This window comes from Pantherophis guttatus, chromosome 3 (genome assembly GCF_059756535.1).
Source record: "Pantherophis guttatus breed Tessera chromosome 3, ASM5975653v1, whole genome shotgun sequence".
NCBI lineage: Eukaryota > Metazoa > Chordata > Lepidosauria > Squamata > Colubridae > Pantherophis > Pantherophis guttatus.
The window spans coordinates 109932001-109951899 of record NC_142065.1 but is presented as its reverse complement, the minus strand read 5'-3'; the positions used below and the strand labels follow the sequence as shown (position 1 = coordinate 109951899).

Below are 19899 nucleotides of genomic sequence, written 5' to 3'. Positions count from 1 at the left end.
ATAAAAGGATACAGCAATAGAGAGGGATGAAGGAAGGGAAGGGAAATTAGAGTAGGAGAGAGAGGGAGGAAGAGAGGAGGAGAAGGAGAAAGGAAGAGGAAGTAGGGAGGAGAAGAAGAGGGGGAGGAAGAGAAAGTAAGAAGGAAAGAAAAGAGAGGTGGTAGGTTTGAGGAGAAAGATTGCTATACAATAAAAAAGATGAAAGGGAAGAAAGCCAACCCCAAACAAATATAAAGATATTAAGATAAAGAATGAATTGTTAAACTTTAAAGAATAAAAGAGAACAAATATGAATAAATAACAATAATTAGAAACACACATACAAACATACAATGTATTTTCTTTGAACAGAGTATTTGGCCGGTTCACAAATTTAAACAGTGTTTAGTCATTTCAATTAAATTTACAATTTCTATATTTCCTTTTTGCCATATTTATTCCTCATCTATTTTTGTAAAAAACCAATATTACCCTCATCCTCATCTCTAATCTTAATCAAATTCAATTTTTCCCTTCTATTCTATATTATACCCCTTCCCATTGTCATCTATTTTTATATCCATCCTCACATTGGTTAATTATGTAATATTAGTTGTTTAATATAAATTCAACATTTTAATATAAATCAATTAGTTATATAACTACCTTTTTTGTATATTAATCAATATGAACATGAATATTCCAATTATTTCCATGCAATCCAATTTCTTACAAATCCATTAATTATATTTACCAATAATAATAAACCAAATAATTTCCCCCATATATTCCTCCAAACCACAACTTAACCATTTCTGCTTTCAGAAATATACAATTAATAGTATCTCAATTATTACAATTCCCTAGTTAAATACAGCTTTTTTTTCTTTTGTGTTTTAAAATCCTGAACTCTTCTCTTTTTCCCTAAAATTCCCATTGTTTGCACGTACCTTTTTTGGTGAGGAAAAAGAAAAGAATTCTGCCTGCCTAATTTTCCAACCTTGCAGCAACAGCAAAGCAGTTTCAGTTTCGTTTCTTTGCACGGAAGCAGAAGAGCCCTGAGCAAAACAGCGGAGACAAATCAGCTGAGAGCCGGGAGGCCAATTAGCCTCTGCTGAAGCTCCGGGGGCCAATAAAATTACAAAAAAAAACAACACCGAACCCTTTGTTAAATTGCTGGCTCCCCCGCCCCTCGCCCACCACTATTTATTGGCAATAAATAGTGGTGCGGAGGGGCGGGGGAGCCAGCAATTTAACAAAGGGTTCGGCCGAGCCACCTAGAACCCCCAGAATCCCACACTGTGTAGGCCCCTCTGGATCTTGAGGCCCTAGGCTGAAGCCTAGTTAGCCTATAGGAAAATCCGGCCCTGATTGGCAGCCCTCTCTTGTTTTTGTTAAAGTCAGTATTCATGACTCCATGATCACAAAAAGATAAACAAGATAGTAGCAAGATGGAAGCTATTGCTCACTGAGAAGACTATGTTACTTGTCTCATTTTGGCAAAAATCACACAAATGATTTTCCAGATTTCTGGGGGAACGCCCTATGATTTGAAAATGAAATTTTAGCTGCTCTAATGCTGTTGATACATCTGGGAGAAATCAAAATGGGGTTCTGCAATAAGAATGTTGTGCCATCCAAACATGGAAGTGGTAGTGTTGTGCTTTGGAGACAATATGCTATGTCGTCATTGAAAGGACCACGTATTCTGTTGTGTAGTTAAGCATTCTACATTGAAAAATTAGGCCATCTGTCTATCCACTAAAGAGCAGGTGTAGTAAAGCAAAACACTGATCCCACCATATACATAAGTCTCCTGAACAAGGAACAGATAAAGGAGAATACATTCAGAGCTTTTAAAAGTTCCATTTAAAAGTTGTGATAGGACCTGAAACAAATAACTCATGGTAGAAAATGATCAACTGTTACTGAATTAATAATATTATTTTTCACACTGGCATACTACATATGTCAGTAAATGAAAAAGAAGTATCAAATTTTGTTATTTGTTATGACTCAATATTATGGCAAAGAGCAAAAATTCAGAAAATACAAAAGGTGATGACTACTTTTTCATAGAACTGTGTATGCAATACTAAGTAGCAAAATAATAATGATGCGTAATTTACTTGGCAGCTCTCTCCCCATCTCTCTCTGTGTATCTGTCTTTTCCTTCTTAAAAGATCTTGAGGGAATATCTTCATTGATATATTTTCATTAGTGGCTTTGTTTCACTTTTGAAAAAACAATAATTAGATGCATAATGAATCACCAAATCATTTTTTAAAAATCTACTCATTAAGAGCATTACTTGAGTGCAATGCCCAGTTTTTGGACTCCAGCTTGCCTGGAATTAATTAGGGCTCACCAAATATTTTTCTGCATATAATATCAATTCATAAACACCTCTTCCCGGGCATCAAACCCACGTTTCCAGAGCCTTTGAAATATTTCAATAGATAACGAAGGTACCACTGTGGTTCCGTGGTGAGGGCTGTGCTCTTGCCCTTCTCCTGTAAATGGTTCCTCCTTTACTCAGTGCTCAAGTAATTGTCGCCTCTTGTCTACTAATGATTATAAATGAGTAGCTGAGTATATAAAAAGTTAATGAAGTTCTGCGAGTGGAACCATTATGAGTTCCCAGGATGGCATGTATAGGCTGGCTGCTCCGGTAAAAGAAGCCAGTTGGAGTTTGGCCTTTCAAGGTGTCAAGTTTCTTCTTACTTGTTCTGGATTTCCAGCAGGACCCAGAACTAAGCTTGCAATACTCTCAAATGTTTAGAGGAAGCAATATGAAATTTGCTTTTGTGGCTAGAAGAAATTCCTGAATTCAGAACTATTTCTCCTTGTGCTGCTGTTTGTTGAATCCAATGTTGATGAAAAATAGATGATCACTAATATACTGAGTAAACATAAAAAATCATATACTTTGTTCAAAATATTCCAAATACCTCATAAAAATTATTAGTAATTCAATTACTGTAATTAATGGATAGTTTTTTTTATTTTCATGGACTTGTTATGGACATTTATGCTTTCTCTTTCTGACATTATTATTGGTCTATTATTTATTGATTAGAATAAATCTTCAAATGGTTTAGTGCAATAGATGAAAAAGTTGATATACATAGCTCACAGAGCATGTTACAATAAATGAAACATGAATAGTAGGCATGCATTTTATTTTATTTATTTATTTATTTATTAAATTTATATACCGCCCTATTCCTAAGGGACTCAGAGGACGCCTATTTTAATGTCCCTGAAACCATAAAGCAGTTTAAAAAGTTCTAAAGGCAAAAACAGAAATGACAATCTCAGTTCTCTTAATTTTAACTTTAGTCTCATATCCTCTCCAACGGTCTGGCTAGATTTTTCTTTTCGCTGTCTTTGAAGGAAGCACACCTGACATTCGCCTTGAAGAAATCTACCTTCCTTTTCATGCTTTATTTTTCATAGTAACGTGACAATATTTCTTACCTCCTGAAATAACTTTAGCATATGCAGTGTCCTTTAGAATTAAGACACAATATTCACTGTTGTCTTAATGTGGGTTATGGGATGGGGGATATGCTATCCTAACCTTTACTGCATTCTGAAGTGTGCTGAAGAGAAGAGATGAACAATGAGTTGGGCTGTACTTGTTTAGAGTAGTATTTACAACCTTGATTAGCAGGAGTGCTGTATTTTTGTTTTTCTCATCAGTACTGGTTTATGCACTAGGAATGCCAGGTCCTTGCCCCATGAGGGTGTTCACATCCTACAATAAACTAGAATTAGTCTAAGCTCTAGCTGATTAAACTCAAGCAAGCATGATATTGCATGTGTCTTTATCACTTCAGTTTTGCTCCTCCTGCCAGTGGGAAGGGTTTCACAAATTAGGAAACCTCCATTTCCTAGGAAGAAAAACTCAAGCTGGGGATGAATTATGCCTGAAGGCTGTTCTATTGTTTGTGTTTTTAAACAAGCTACTGAGCATAACTGCAGACCAGACCGTTCCGTGCTTTGCCATCATTCATTTTCATCTGCTGTCCTCTGCAGAATTCTCAAGTTGTCCCATGACAACTTAGATGGGATTGAAGGCATAGTAGGCTTCAGATTGTCTTAGTCCTTTGGAGCATTTAGTGCATTGGGAGGTCTCCTCCAAAGGCGGGCTCAGCATCTTAAGAGACATTCTGAAAGCTTGTTTGCAACTGTACTTGTGAGAGGTGTTTATTTGGTCCATATATTTTCTGTATACTGAAAGTCTAGTATCAGTTACAAATTTCAATTGTTCTCCCTAAGGGTAAGGGAAATATCTTATTTTTAAATAAATTGGTATAGCTACTTAACACTATATGAAAAATATTATAATCTAAAGGTTTCTAAGATTCAGGAATTTACTGCTTCATTTTCTCAAGGATTTTGTTTTGTGATTCTTCTATTGCAGTCTGTCCATCTTTGATTTAATCCTATTTCTTTTTTCCTGTTAATTAATCCTTTGAAAAAATTAAATCTATATTAGTTGTGCAAAATAGTAACAATATATTGATTTTATGTCTATAGAGATTCTCAGTCATCGAGGTCATGGTTTTCCCAAAGATGCTTTTTCAAAAGGCAACTGGATTTAATAACCAAATAAAACCTTAACTACACAGGGTAAGAGAAAATCAATATCTCAATATTTGCTTGAAGACGTTTCACTTCTCTGAGAAGCTGAAGTGAACTGAAGAAGCTTCTTGGAGAAGAAGCCAAATGTCTTCAAATAAATATTGGAATATTGATTTTACCCTGTGTACTTAAAGATTTATTCGGTTATTAACCTGCTCCATCTCATTTTTAGTAACAAAATAAAAAATATAATGAAGTACAAGGAGTCATTATAATAATTTCAGATTTGTTTTTAATGCAGAACATGTGCTGGCATGGTAGTCATTTATGTTGCAGGTTTCTGAAATCCCAAAAGGCTATAATTATTTCTAAATAAGAAAAGGAATGTAATTGCAGTAATGGGGTCCACATAAATAGTCATGAGGTAAGCTGGGAATTGTAGTTTATCAACATTTGAAGAGTGTCAGGTTTCTTTCTCTGGGTTACTGGGAAACTTTTGTCTGACTTCCTTTGCTACCTGCATTCTACAGAAAATACTTCAGAGCCAGATGAAGGAAAAAGACCTCAAGAACCAGAGAACTCTGAGTCAGGGACTATGATTGATGTAAAATAATGTGAATACTTCTAATAAAAGCCTTCCTTTCAATCAACATGGAGTTTAAAAGCAGGCACATGGTTCTACTCCTGGCAGGACAAACAAAAGCAAGCTGTCTCATTTTTCAAGATGCAGTGCTTGGCTGCCTCACTTGTGTTCAGCTCTTGTTTTACTAACTTCCTCTTGTATATGCATATGCACAGCACAAACAGGAATTATTAGTGACTAGTCTTTGAAATAGAATAGCTTTACTGCAGCATTAAGTAACCTGATTCCACGCTTCAGACAGCCTCCAAAATAATTTTTGAGGAAACACATGAAAACATTATTGTAATCCTTAAAATTGAGTTGATTAATGTACAGTTAAAATCCCAAGCCCTTATCCTACCATAGAAGGAAAATCAAAGCATGCTGTCCCATCCATTTCGGAAGGGTGATGCAGACTATTTGAACTGCTGCTCCAATTGCACCACTATAAGACACTCTTGGCTGGGTTGACTAATCAGGCCACTACTATTAGCTGCATCTTAGTAAAGCTTTTGAGGAAATGAGTTTGGTCAATATGTATCAACTCTGTCAACTAACAATGCCAAACTTGGAGGCTGCCATTGTTGTTGGAGAGAATAAGGAGGAGTAACTGTAGGGAGAATAAGACACAGTCTAAGATGTTACCCTCAGTGGTGGCATTTTTGCAATAATCTGTCTGAGATCTTAGCTAAATGTCACTCTCCCTATTTTGCTCTAGTAAGTTCCCACTGAAATTTTCAGGTGGTCCCTTTGATCATTCTTACAGTGTTGTATGTACTTAACAGCTGTCCTGCTTCTTCCCAAAAGTGGCTGCAGTTGAATCCACTTACATGTCTGATAGATGGGTACATATTTCCATCACATGGACTTAATAATAAAATGGGTTCAGCTCCACAATGATTTAAAAATGTTGGTTTTTCTTGTTTAAGAAAATATATGGAGGTCTTGTTGTCTGTTTCTTCATGGGAATCTTTTTCATAGAAACAGCTTGCCTCAGCATGTCATCCTTCAGACTAGGAATTGTGGGAGTTATACACCCAAAACATTTGAAGAGATCCAGTTAGGAAGGGCTATCATACAAACAGGATCAGATAATGTTACAAGATCTACAGATCTAATATGTAATGATGCTAGCTTGTGGTTGCAAATCTCATAGAATCATAGGACTGGAACTGATCTTGGAGGACTTCTAGTCCAACCCCCCATGCCCAAGGCAAGAGATCTTATTTCATCCTGGACAAATGGCTGTTCAATCTTTTCTTTGAAGACATCCAATGATGGAGCACCCACAACTCCAGGAGGCAAGCTGTTCCATTGATTAATTGTTCTCACTGTTATGAAATTCTTCTTAGTTCCAGACTGGATCTCTCTTTTACAAGCTTCTACCCATTGCTTTTTGTTCTACCCTCAGGGGCTTTGGAAAATAAGTCCACCATCTCCTCCCTGTGACTGCCCCTGAAATACTAGTATGCAGCTGTCATGTAACTCTTAACCCTTCTCTTCATTAGGCTAAACATTCCTTGTTCCCTTAACTATTCATTGTACAGTTAAGCCTTCAGACCTTTAATCATCTTAGTTGCTCTTCTGTACCTATTCTAGGGCCTCAGCGTCTTTTTTGTATTATAAAGACCAGAATTGGACACAGTATTCCAAGTGTGACCTCACAAGTGCAGTATAGAACAGTACTATCACTTGTTGATACAGCCTAGGAGTGCAATGGCTGTTTTGGCTATTGCAGCACACAGCTGGCTCATACTTAAGTGATGGTCCACTAGGACACCTAGATCCATCTCACAGTTACTACTGTTGCACCAGGTATCACCTATTCTATACCTGAGCATTTAGTTTATCTTGCTTAAGTACATGAGCTTACTTTTCTCACCACCAAACTGCATTTTGTTGGATAGGGCAGTGCTCAAATCTGTCAAGATCCTTCTGAATTTTGAATGTATCTTCCAGTCTATGTTTGAGTCTGTCCATTGGCAATACTCCCAACTTAGTGTCTGCAAATTTGATGAGTTCCCCTTCTATTCTCTCATTTAAATCATTTATGAAGATGTGGAAGAGCACTGGGCCCAAGACAGAACTTTGCGGTAGCCCACTGCATGCTTCCTTCCATATGGATGTAGTTCCATTGAGTACTATACGCAGATTGATAGATTGGTCAGCCAATTGTGAATCCACCTGATGATGGTACAATCTATGCCACATTGTTCTATCTTATCAAGAAGTAAGCTGTGGTTCTCCAAGTATCTCCAAGGGTACTATTTTAATCTTTTATCTAGATGAAAAGGAGATGCTAGCTGAATATTTTTTCTGTACTCAAACATGTACTCTCCTGCATATATACAATGTATAGACTTCCACATAGATGCTTCTGAAATGTTTTTTTCTTTAGCATTGAGTTGAGATTCAGGTTAAAACATCCATTTTGGTAGAAAAAGCTTTGGGAAAGGAAAGGTCAATTTAGCACACACCCTCTCCAATACTCTAATTTAAATCGTCCTCCTGTCTGTTAGAATAGCAGTCTATCAGACTGATAGCAAATTTATGTGGCACAACTAGGTAGTTCTGTATCCAAAGTCTTAAACTTTGCATCCAAGTTTTCTTGGGAAAAGACTTCATACCTATCCTCCCCTTATGGAGGCTATATTGCAAACTCACAAAATATGTTATGGATAACATTTTATTCATGTGATACGAGAGGCTAATCCCTATTGTGCAGGGTAGGTTTTAATTCTCTTGCATCCTTGGTAGACTTGCTTTCTGTTGATATAATGTCACATTCTCATGTTTACTTACGAATATTAGTCAGAGCTGGTTGCTTAAACATTTCCTACTTTCTTGTCCTTTATGTTAACATGGCAGTTGCAATAAGATGCACTCCAAATGTTGCACTATTCCTAGCATATTTTAGGCTGGTGATGGCTAACTTTTTCTGGACTGAGTGCCCAAAGCATGCGTGCGAACCCCCCCAAATGCAATGTGCCCCCTGCCCCCATGCATGCGCCCTGCCCGGCATATGCACACATGAGCCCCTGCATGTGCCCCCCATGCATGCACACATGCTCCCCCTGCATGTGCCACACTCCTGTGCGTGCGCGGCAGAGACCCAAAGACCAGCTGGCCAGTGGGAGGCATGCACACATGTGTGGCAGAGATGATGTGCCCACAGAGAGGGTGCTGCCCACAAAGAGGGCGCTGTATGCCACCTCTGACATGCTTACCACAGGTTTGCCATCATGGTTCTAGGCTGAGTAACAGCTAACTAGTATTCTCCAACTTTTGCAGAACAAGCACAAAGAAGGAGTTGTCTAATTCATTTAATCTTTCTCTCTCTGCAGATTTCAAGGCTAGATGGAGGAGGAGATCTGATTACCATAAGATATAGTACATTCAATGTATTTTCCATTATAATAGGATTAACATGTTGTGATAGGATATATTGTATTGTTTTTCTATAGTTTGGGTTTTTGCATATTGTATGAAATGATCTAGCCATGTAGTGGCAGTTTTTTCCAGTTCTTTCAGTGTGTGGACTTCAACTTCCATCATTCTGAACAACGATTGTGCTGGCTGAGGGATTCTGAAAGTTAAAATCTAAAGGGCACTCAAACTGCTGAGTAGGCATTTTAGAGCTTACTTTGTTGTGGGAAACCAGGGCAGTTTATCTTAGTACAGTGAAACAAATCAGAGCTTTGAGTATTGTATGAATTGAAATTCATAGCTCTAAGTGGTAAAGCTAAGCTTCAGATAAAAGTCAAAGCCCACTTTCTTATTTGAAGATAATGATTTCCTAACAATCTTGAGGATGTTTGGCCAATTTGAATAATATTGCAAATTTAAAGTATAGATAATAGTTCCATATGGTTAAGAGTCCTTGATTATTATGTGGAAAGCTTTACGTTCAAGCCTTTGCATCTCCATTTAGAAGGATTCTTGTCAGGAGATCTGTTATTATGACCTGACTATTTTCATTTATGATTGCAGATGCTACAGTACTCTAAATAGAATGAGAATTCATCTTAGATTCATAAATTACCCTGTAGCATACTATTGGTGATGCTGAACTTTTTCTGATTACAGTCTTCATGATAGTACTGTTTCTTCTGAGGCTATTTGACAGCCTGAATGTTCTTGGATTCATTAGAGTATTACCCAAGGACTTGGCCCATGAACTGTTTTAGTGTTGCTCTGCTCTGGTTTTTATCTGGATAGGAACAGGGTCATTTGAATGAAAAAAGAAAAAAGAAACAGAGTATGCTGTTACTTTCAGAGCTGCAGTCTGCCTATTGCTGCTGGAATTGTGTCTGTTTTTATTTTGAAACTTCTCTAGCAATAAATTCAGAAGTCTTTCCTTCTCTTTCTTCTGTATTGCCAAAACTCAATTTCTGTGCTTTATTTTATTTTGCTGTAGTCTTTCCAAAATATAGGTATTTCCATTCTCCTACATTCAGTCTTTACAAAACTTGAAAATATGATTTTATTTTTTCTGTGCCTTTTGTTTGTTGTTAACTCTTTATATTGTTAGTAGTTATTGGCTTGCACCTTCCTATTAGGATCAGTTGCAGAAAAATGCTGGAAACTCATATACCAGCTATTCTGGAAATTCAAATTATTTATCATGCCTACCATTACATTGTTCATATTCTCCTTCCCAAGTTTTTGGAAAGTCAGAACTGATTAAAAGAAAAAGTGTAGTGCAAGTTATTTTTGTAAAACCTATGTAACATTAAGATTATTGCTCATAAATGAGAAAAATCTGGTTTCTAAAAGCACAAATGATGCCTCCCCAGAACTTTATCAGTTGCATTTATTTTACTGTGTTATCCTCACACAACATTGAACTTGCTGAAATTTTGCAGGAAAATTATTTTTATATTATAGAAGACTCCAAAGTTGAGAGCATTTATTTCGGGAAAGAACAAGATATGAATTAATTGGGGGAGGGCTTTTAGAGCCAGCACTGGGAATTAGGATAAATAGCTTTATAGCAAGTTTCTCTCTTCAGTCTTACCTTCCCCTCCTGCTCTGAAATCTCTGCAAGAAACAGAACAGAGCTGACAACCCACAACAATGGTTACCTTTCTTCTCTGGTGTTTTGATGGTTTTATGTTACATTCCCCCTCCCGCTGTTGTGCTTTGGCGTCATGGAAGGATTCATTTAAAGAGTCTGGTACAGTCTCCGGTCATTGTGATGTGTGTGTGTTTTCAGCACTGAAATGAAGTCCTTCTTCACAAAGGTAAGCTATCTCCAGACACCTTGGCAAGGTGTCAAGATGGCAAGGTATGGGTATGGGTACAAACTCTTGGAATGGCAGGTACCTTGATTATAACCTAACCTAACTTAAACTGGCTGCCAGTACTCCACAAAATTTGGTTTTGGGGATTTCACACCATAGCCTGAACTAGAAATATTGCCTCTGCAGTGTACAATTGGGGAAATGCATTTTATGTCCTATGTTTGTTAATCAGCCATCACATCTGTTTCCTATTGAAAGCCTTTTTGGACAAGACAGAGAATGAAAGAGTTTAATAATCTTGGAGGCAATATATTGTTCCCTTGTCCATTAATTCCTTCCTCCTTGCTCCTTGTATTTTAGTTTCCATAAAATAAGCCAACCTCAGCTTAGAATCCTATCCAAATCATCCATATTGCTTTGCCCAAATTCTTTCTTGGGACTTGGTTATATATCATATGCCTTTAGGCCAGGGGTGTCAAACTCTATTTCATTGAAAGCTGCCTCAGGGTTGTGTTTGACCTCGGAGGGCTGGGAGGGGGCATGGCCTGGTTGGGAATGGCCGTGGTGGGCGTGGCCAGCTTGACATCACTTGTGTCAGGGGGGCACCTCTGGTGGCCAAGTCCTAAGGCAGGACTTCCTTGACACCCTCCCTCACTCTCATTATTGTTCTGACCTAGGGTTCCTTAGAAATTAAACAGCACAAACTTAGTCCTGGCAAACCTCTTTAATTCATACGGCTGTAAATTACTTTCATTTACAGTCCCCAAGGCTTGATAAACAGTCTTTCAGAGGAAGGTTATCAACATCCACCTATCTCACGTGGAACGCTGCCAAAGAGCTAATTTCCCCAATATAGCGACTATGCAGGAAATGTATAGTTTCATTCATTTCAGTGGTTCTTGTGAGCTCTATAAAACTAGCTATCCTTTTGACAGAAGAAGAGCTGTGTTCTGGTTCACATACTTATGCATTTTCTCTTAACTTCTGCTTCTTCAAACTGGAATATGGCCCTAATTCAAAGATTGCTGAATTCTACTTTTCATTCTGAAGAATTATCCTGCCCCCTCCCCCATTTTTGTTTAGCTTCATTGCTTTTGATGTTCCCTGCCTCCTATCAGCTCAGTTCCCATAATGCCAGCCCTGTGCCTTTTCATTATCACGTTAACAAACTTGAGTCGTGCCTAACGAGGACGCCTCATACGTTATGCTAATGATCAAGAGACATGTTAATGATATTTTAGAAGCCTAATTAGTGGAATATATAACTATATGCAATTCGGTAATGGACTGTGACAACAAGTTGTTAGGAGGGGGCTTAACAAATCTGGTTGGATATGGCCTCAGATAAACATTTGCTGAAAATGGATTAACAGAAACTGTTTGGACAGGGATGTGGGGGAGGGAGAGATCTGTGATGTGTGCGTGTACATGCATGCATACCGAACATATTTGTATGTAACTAGAACATTTTATTTCAGTAGAATTTTCTTTCACATAAATTATAATATACATTTTCCCTTTTCCACACACATACCTAACAATTTTAGATATAACCCAGACTGCGTTATGATATTTATGGGCCACAAGGAGCCTTCATCCACTCTTGACACCACCTGCACAGCTTCCTGGTGATACCCAGATAGCCAGTTAATCAGGTTAGGTCTTTACTCTAACCATTGGGAAAGAAGGGAGCAAGCCTTCAAGCCAACGGCAGCAGAGAAGCATGTTTGGGTGGAACAGGGAAGTTGCAATGAGTTTTCCACATCATTTTATGATTAATTCCTATATTTTGGACATCCACTCCAGAGGTGGTATTCAGGAGGTTCTGACCAGTTCTGGAGAACCGGTAGTGGAAATTTTGAGTAGTTCGGAGAACTGGTAAATACCACCTCTGACTGGCCCCGCCCCCATCTATTCTCTGCCTCCCAAGTCCCAGCTGATTGGGAGGAAATGGGGATTTTGCATTAATCTTCCCCTGGAGTGGGGTGGGAATGGAGATTTTACAGTATCCTTCCACTGCCATGCCCACCAAGCCATGCCATATCCACCAAGCCACGCTAAAAAAAAAAATTGAATCCCACCACTGATCCACTCTTATTTTTAGGCAGGGTCAAGGAACAGGAATTTCACATAATGCTAAGACTGAATTTCCTCCCCAACAAGACAGGCTACTTCTTTGATTACTTTAATCATTGATATCTTGGATGAAGATCTATTTAGCTCCAATGTATGATCTTTAAAAAAAACATTTTAATAGCTACTGGAATGCTTTGTTTATGAATATTTTTATTACTGCAATTCATGCTAAGGTTTCCTACCCCTGGATTATTTGACTAGGACTACCTCCTTTGCCATTGCTAGTAAATGGTGAAAGCAGTGAAAGAAACCTTGTTCAGGAAATCAAGAACATTAACATGTGCATTCAGGGTTGAAGTGGGATTTGGAATTTAATACTTAAATAAAAAATGGTTTTAAATTTAGATACATTATTGATCAGTCTAGGTTTTAGCATTGCTAAAAGGTTTTAAGACTGCAAGTCCTGTGTTTTATAAGGAATATGTTTAATCTGTTCTTGCCGTTCTTTTTCTTTGCAATCTGTCTTCCTCTGTTTCCTCATACTTTGTTTTTGCTATTGCAAAACTAAGTGTTTGTGTTGAATCAAAGAATATTTTCCTGATGTTTGAAAAAACGTTAGGGTTTGGTTGCTATAAATTGTGTATGTGTTCAAACAGAAAAATGACACGTGCTGTAGATGTGTTGCTTGCAACTGTGTTTTCTGACATCATACCAGCATGATATTAAGGTGTCCAATATGAACCAGAATCTGCAAAACTGACATGGATTTATGACATATATAATGTAAGGAAAATTTGAAGAAAAATATGCAGGAGCTGGTGCTTATCTGGTAAATTAATAAATTAAAGAACTTCTTGAAAAAGAGCCAGTTGAGTTTTGAAAAGACATTAGAAAAATATGAGAAATATTGCAACTGGTTGCTAATGTTGTACCTTCTTGAAGTGGCCTTCCAGAAAATCTGGGCAGTGCCCCACTTTAATATCAAAATATCTCCACATACCCCTACCCCAGAATTAAACAAGTACAGTAAAGCAGAAGAACTTTTAGAATGGTGCGCTTTTATTCCATGGATCAAAGGTCAAAGTAGAGCATAATGACCATAAAAATAACTGCTTTTTCAATTTTACAATGCTTTCAGTAGTAAAGTATCAAATAAATTTAATATTAATTAAACCACTTAGCTTTTAACCTTCTTCATCCACATTTGGCTGCCTGTTGGAGAAAAAAAATCAATTGGACATCTTAAATCTTGCCTTACTGAATACTTTGACAAAGGTTTCAGAAGCACTTATATCTTAAAGCTAAAGGCAATGGGATCATTTGTCCTTGCATTCATTTAATTGAAATGGGGGAGAGAAAAAAAAAGGGGAAATTTTACAATTTTATAGTTAAAATAAGTTAAAACCCCCATAACTTAGTTTCACCATTACAGATTCTGCTTAATTGTAACTCAGCAAGTGACGCTTTGTAGAATGGAAACAATTGATGTTTTGCTATTGATTCTGCATTGTGTTTGAATTTGGAAGAAATGTGTTATTTGTGCTTTTATGTGATGGAAAGATTTAATACCTGTTTATAGCATTGTTATTCCAGATCTGTGTATGGGTATCAGAAATAAAATTTACCCATAGAAGAGAAAATTTACTTAAATTTACTCAGTTGCTCGGTGTAGTTTCTCAATACTTATGATTACCATCATATTTCTTTTGTATCTGTATATTATAGATTTTACAGAGTTTCTAATGTCACTTTTAAATCTTGATTTGAAAACGTAGCTGTTTGAAACCTAGTTGCAAGGTAGCAGCAATACATAACAGAATAAAACAAAAAAGGAATAGAATTGCACAACAGAAATGTGATTGATATAGTTTTATATAAAAAAGTAAGAAAAGATTCACTAAAACACTTAAAAATGTGAAATTAATTGCTTTTAATAATTTATATGAAAGATGTGGAGATCAGCTGGAATAATTTACAACATATTAGTATTGGGACCTACACATCTTTCTACTGTGGAATACTTTATTCCTACCTAGAAGTAGGGGGTGCAATAGCTCAGTGGTTAAAGACACTGAGTTTGTCAGCTGGAAAGCTGACTGCCTGTGTCTGAGCTCCCATTACTTGCCCAGCTTCTGCTCACCTAGCAGATTGAAAGCATGCAAATGCGAGTACATAAATAGGTACCCCTTTGGTGGGATGATAACAGCGTTCCGTGAGCCTCGGTGTATAGTCATGCTGGCCACATGACCAGGGAAATGTCTTCGGACAATGGTAACTCCCTCAGCTAAGAAATAGAGATTTGTACTACCCCCTAGAGTTGGACACACCAGGAAGGGGAAATCTTTACCTTTACCTAGAAGTAAACAATGAAGCCATGCAGTTTTTAAATAAACCTGGAAAAGTGCTTGTCAGCATCTGGATTTTGGGAAGTCAGTATTCCCTTTGCTGCTTCTGAAAGTGGATATGATCTGGAAGTCTTCCTCTTTCTTCACTGCTTTAAAAATAAAAAAGGCAACCACTTGACCCAACCAGAGTAGCTTTGGCTTCGAGTTGGACTGGTAAGCTTTTCTGAGATTAGCAAATTGCTGGGTTATCAAAGAGAACATTTTTTTTTTTTAATTTGATTTATATGCCGCCCTTCTCCGAAGACTCAGGGCGGCTTACAATGTGCTCAGCAATAGCCTTCATCCTTTTGTATATTTATACAAAGTCAGCTTATTGCCCCCACAAACTGGGTCCTCATTTCACCTACCTTAGAAAGGATGGAAGGCTGAGTCAACCTTGAGCCTTGGCGAGATTCGAACCCTGCAGTAATTGCAGGCAGCTGGTCTTAAGCAGCTTAATAACAGGGTGCCTTAAACCCTAGTACTACCAAGGCTCTTTCTGAGGCAAAGTGATATTTCTCTAATCAGTGCAAGAAATTAAGCAGAACTGTTGTTCCAAGTTAGAGGCAAGTTCCTGACTTTGCTTCTCTGCTTCTGACAACTGAACCTGAAAGAGCAGAGCATTGTAATAGATAGACTGTTGGACTGGGGGGAGCTGGATTCAAATTCTGCTCAGTCATAAAGCTTACAACATGCTTCTGCATTAGTCATTGTCTTTCAGCATTACCTATTTATCTAATACAGGGGTGGCAAACTCAATTTCATTGAGGGCCGCATCAGGGTTGTGGTTGACCTTGGGGGGTCGTGTGTGTCTGGGATGGGTGTGGCCAGGGTGGGCATGGCCAACTCAACATTGCTCATGTCAGAGGGCGCCTGTGGTGGCCCAGGTGGCGCTGGGGGAATCCATTGTCTCCAGCGGATGAAGGCAAGACTAGGGCGAGCACCAAACGCTTGTCCCCCAGAGGAGTCTTGCCATCCCTCTCAGGCTATATGGAAGACCCCCACATGGCGGCCCAAGCTGCCCGGAGCCCTGGGCAGTGGAGGACAAGCAGCGAGCCGGGCACCAGGACCCCACAGCACAGCACAGCCCCACTTCTCCAAGGGGGCGCCCTGCTGTGCTTACCTCCTCCTCAAGGCTGCTGCTGCTGTGCTCGCTCTCCTTGGCCAGGTTGCTCATGGTGTGTATGGGAGGGCAAAGTGTGTGGGTCAGAAGGATGCCCACTCCCTCTCCACTCACGGAGATCCGGCTTTGTAACCAAGCATCCTCAGCTATAAGATGGCAAACCACGAGGAGAGGAGGGGGAAGGGAATGGCGAAAGGGCAGCAGGTGGCCAAGTGTTAAGGCAGGACTTCCCTCAGACTCTCCCTCCTTCTCATAATCTCCCTTCCTTCCTTCCTTCCTTCCTTCCTTCCTTCCTTCCTTCCTTCCTTCCTTCCTTCCCTCCCTCCCTCCCTCCCTCCCTCCCTCCTTCTTCTTCCCTTCTTCCCCCTTCCTCCTTCCCCTCTCCTCTTTCTTCCTTCTTTACTCTCCTCTTTCTTCCTTCTTTTCCTCCCCCCCACCCCTTACTCCTATCCCTACCCTTTTCCCTCCCTCCTCCCTCCCTCCCTCCCTTCCTTCTTTTTTCCCTTTTCTTCTTTTTCCTTCCCTCTTCCTTCTCCTCTCTTTCTTCTTCCTTCCCTTCTTTCCTTCTTTTTCCTTTCTTGCTCTCTTCTCCTTTTTCCTTCTTTTTCTTTTTCTCCTTTCCTGTCCCTTCTTGGATGCTCAAATGCAAAACGGCAAACATTTTTCAATGCCTCCTCGCCTTGTAATCCAATGCCACATTTGTTAGTAGTTTGTGGCCACTTGAAAGATTGAGAACAAACCAGGCTCAGTTTATCCTATGCTTGCATTTAGTGGAGGCATCCACAGACAACAGTACAGAAAAACTGTCAAAATGGTGGCTGTGATAGTTGATTAGAGCTCCTCTGGTTTTTATGTGCAACTGTTTTAGCATTTAGGAACAGAGGTAAGTTAGTTGCTTTTCTATCAATATATAATCCTTAAAAGGGCTCTCCTGTAGGCACTTTGCATGGTCTAATTCACACTGGAAATACAGCAAAGGAAAATATTTTCCCCCATTCTGCTTTGTCCTTTTTTCCCCACTGGAAATGGCTGTTTGCAACACACAAGGAGGGGATAGTTTTCTAAGGGCTCACAATTCAGTGGTGGGTTGCTCCTGGTTCTGTCTGGTTCTTTAGAACCGGTAGTAAAACCGGCGGGAGGCTCTGCCCACCCGCCCAGACAGATCGTCATAATTGACGATCTGTGCATGCGCAGAAGTGCGTGCGCTCCCATTGCAAACCGGTTGTAAAGGTAAGTAGAACCCACCCCTGTCACAATTGGATTGCCAACGAAGTCCTGTCTGTGACTAAATAGAACACAAAATTGCTTTCTCCTTTGAGCCCAAATCTCAATGGATCCAGGATTGATGCAGAACACTGGGGCATCTCCAACCAAGTTGTCTCTCCTTCCTTCCTTCCTTCCTTCCTTCCTTCCTTCCTTCCTTCCTTCCTTCCTTCCTTCCTTCCTTCCTTCCTCCCTCTTTCCCTCCCTTGCTTCTCATTCCCATCTTCCTTCCAGCGGGTGGAGTTGGTGTGGCCCCTTGCTGGCTCCAGGGCAGCCCCATGGATCTAAGGCTGACTGCGTTCTGGCCTGGATGACCGCCACCAAGTTGTAGATCAGCGTCCAGTCGGCCTGGGTCAGGCTGAAGCACCGCAGGCTGGTCCTTTGCTATTTCCAGGGCCAGATCTAGCCAAATCATGGGCCAGATCTGGCTGGCGGGCCTTGTGTTTGACATGTCTGACCTAATGTTATCATAAGTGAACATCAAATGTTTGGCAGCACATATATTAAAATTGGAAAGACACGGAGAAGATTATCATGGCCCCTGCACAGGCATGTCACAAATATTTGAGTGGCATTCTCTGTTTCTGAAAGCAGCAACAACAAATGTGACACAATTTCTGAAAAAAGAAACCATGCTAAAAATATCAGACCAGGAGATCCAAAGTAGAGAATATTCTGCAATTGCAAAACTGACTGTGTATTTCCATAGTAGAAGTGTAACCAGGCTCAAATAGGAATGGCTCCCTGATCTACAACACATCACATAGCAAGGGAGATTTAGACATTTGGAATATGATTTCTTGGACATAGAGGAAAACCAACAACAATCATAATGTTCAGTGTAAAGCATAAAAATTTAAACTGTGGCTAATCATTAGGGACACAGGTGGAAAGATGGAAAGTTTTCTCTCTATACTTTTTTTTTAATCTATTCTTTTTTTGTTCCATATTATTGTTTTCCTTAATTTTGTATTTTATTTTAGAAGTAAAAATAATTTTAAGAAGAAAATAAAATGAAATATTGTAATCCCTTGTACTTCTCATTTTTATTGATATGAGTATTTTTTAAAGAAAATGTAGATTACAATTTGCAATACTAGCTACATAAAAGACAGATCAATTGACAATCTTAAAATTCAAGCTGATGAAAAGATTGTTTAGTATACTTTTTGCTATTGATTTTCCTTTGCATTGCATTAAAGCTCCCAGAAACATTTTGATCTTTTCCTCCTGAAAGTATTTACTAAATATTGGCTTTATACTATTTTATTAGTATTATTAACTAATTTAGCGTCTCATTACTGGCAGAATATTGAAATATTATTAAGTACTTTTAATGCCATGCTGTACTCAGATATATATGGGATTGCCTGCAAAAAACCCTTACAATTTTAGGGGTGCATTCTAGTTTGACCATACTAGGATCTATTTATTGCTTCTTGGAATTTGAAATAGCAAGTCAATGGATATAAAGTTATCTTTCTGCCTCTAAGGAAGATTGGCTAGCTCTAATTAAAGAATAGCTGTAAAGTTGAAGTAAATGGATGAATGATTGCCAACCCCCAATTTCTTCCTGGTTGCTTTCTTCTGCTTCTGTACCTCCTCTGTCATTTGAGTCACCATTTGTATTTTATGTTCTTCATACCTTTCCCATTTCTCTGCATTTTTTTAGTGCTTCTTTTCTGTTTTATTAAGCTGCAATCCATTATTGAGATGCCATTAAGTAATGGAAATTATTTGTGCAGAAATGCAACTTGATGGATAGTCAACATTTGCTCAAGCTGCTTGTGTTTTTGTAAATACTATATTACCACATATTTGTGTCAAAGTAAACATATATTTTTGATTGTTCACTTTTGATGTCCACAATCATTCTTGACTCTTCAGTCTTGCATATCTGAGCATATCAAACAAAATAGTCTTTGTTTTTCTCTACCAGGATGTATATAAATAAGGGTTGATGAAGTTATAAAGTTATTACTGTTTCCTAAAACAGAGAAAAGTCCTAGTTTTTCAAGAGAAAAAAGCATCTGGAAGGCAAGGGCAGTGCTTGGAAACAGGAGTCATAGATCAGTACAAAATATTTATTTACCATATCTTACACTTTGAAGGGGCTTGGCATGTGCCTTCATAATGGCTAAGCTTTTATTACTAGTGCTACCAACTTTATAGCATTTGAATCCTCAGTGCACTCAAATGTATCCCCTGACATTGGCTTTGGTGCTTGCTAATCTGTCCAAACTCTACTTTTTAAAATAACTTTTAAAAATTAAATAAAATTAAATGGGAAGCGGGCATGATAGAAAATGTTAGTTCTAGCACAATTTTTAATTTCAAGAATGCCTCTTGGCCTCACTACACCTTGTGGATATTGGCAGAAGATAAAAATGGCAGTTGGAACTATGAAAACCAAGGGGAAAAAATGAAAATCAAACAATATTTGATGAAATTTTCTAATATTTACATTTAAAATTCCACATGCTAAGATGTGGAAGAAATACACCAAATCAGAAAATAAATAAGACTGTGCAAAGGTGAATAAGGCAAGTTTTTGAAGTTCATAAAAATTATAACGGATGAAAAATAGAACCTGCCAGTAAAGTATTTTGAATAATTCAG

The 19899-nt window shown here is 38.5% G+C and overlaps 1 protein-coding gene and 1 non-coding gene across 4 annotated transcripts in view; both read left to right on the top strand.

Moving 5' to 3' along the window:
* PBX1 (PBX homeobox 1) overlaps positions 1–19899 on the top strand; it is a 350318-nt gene that overhangs the window by 44081 nt on the left and 286338 nt on the right. The window lies entirely within an intron of this gene.
* LOC117661303 (U6 spliceosomal RNA) lies at positions 17765–17866 on the top strand. Its single transcript, XR_004589956.1, has one exon. It is a non-coding gene; the product is annotated as a U6 spliceosomal RNA (small nuclear RNA).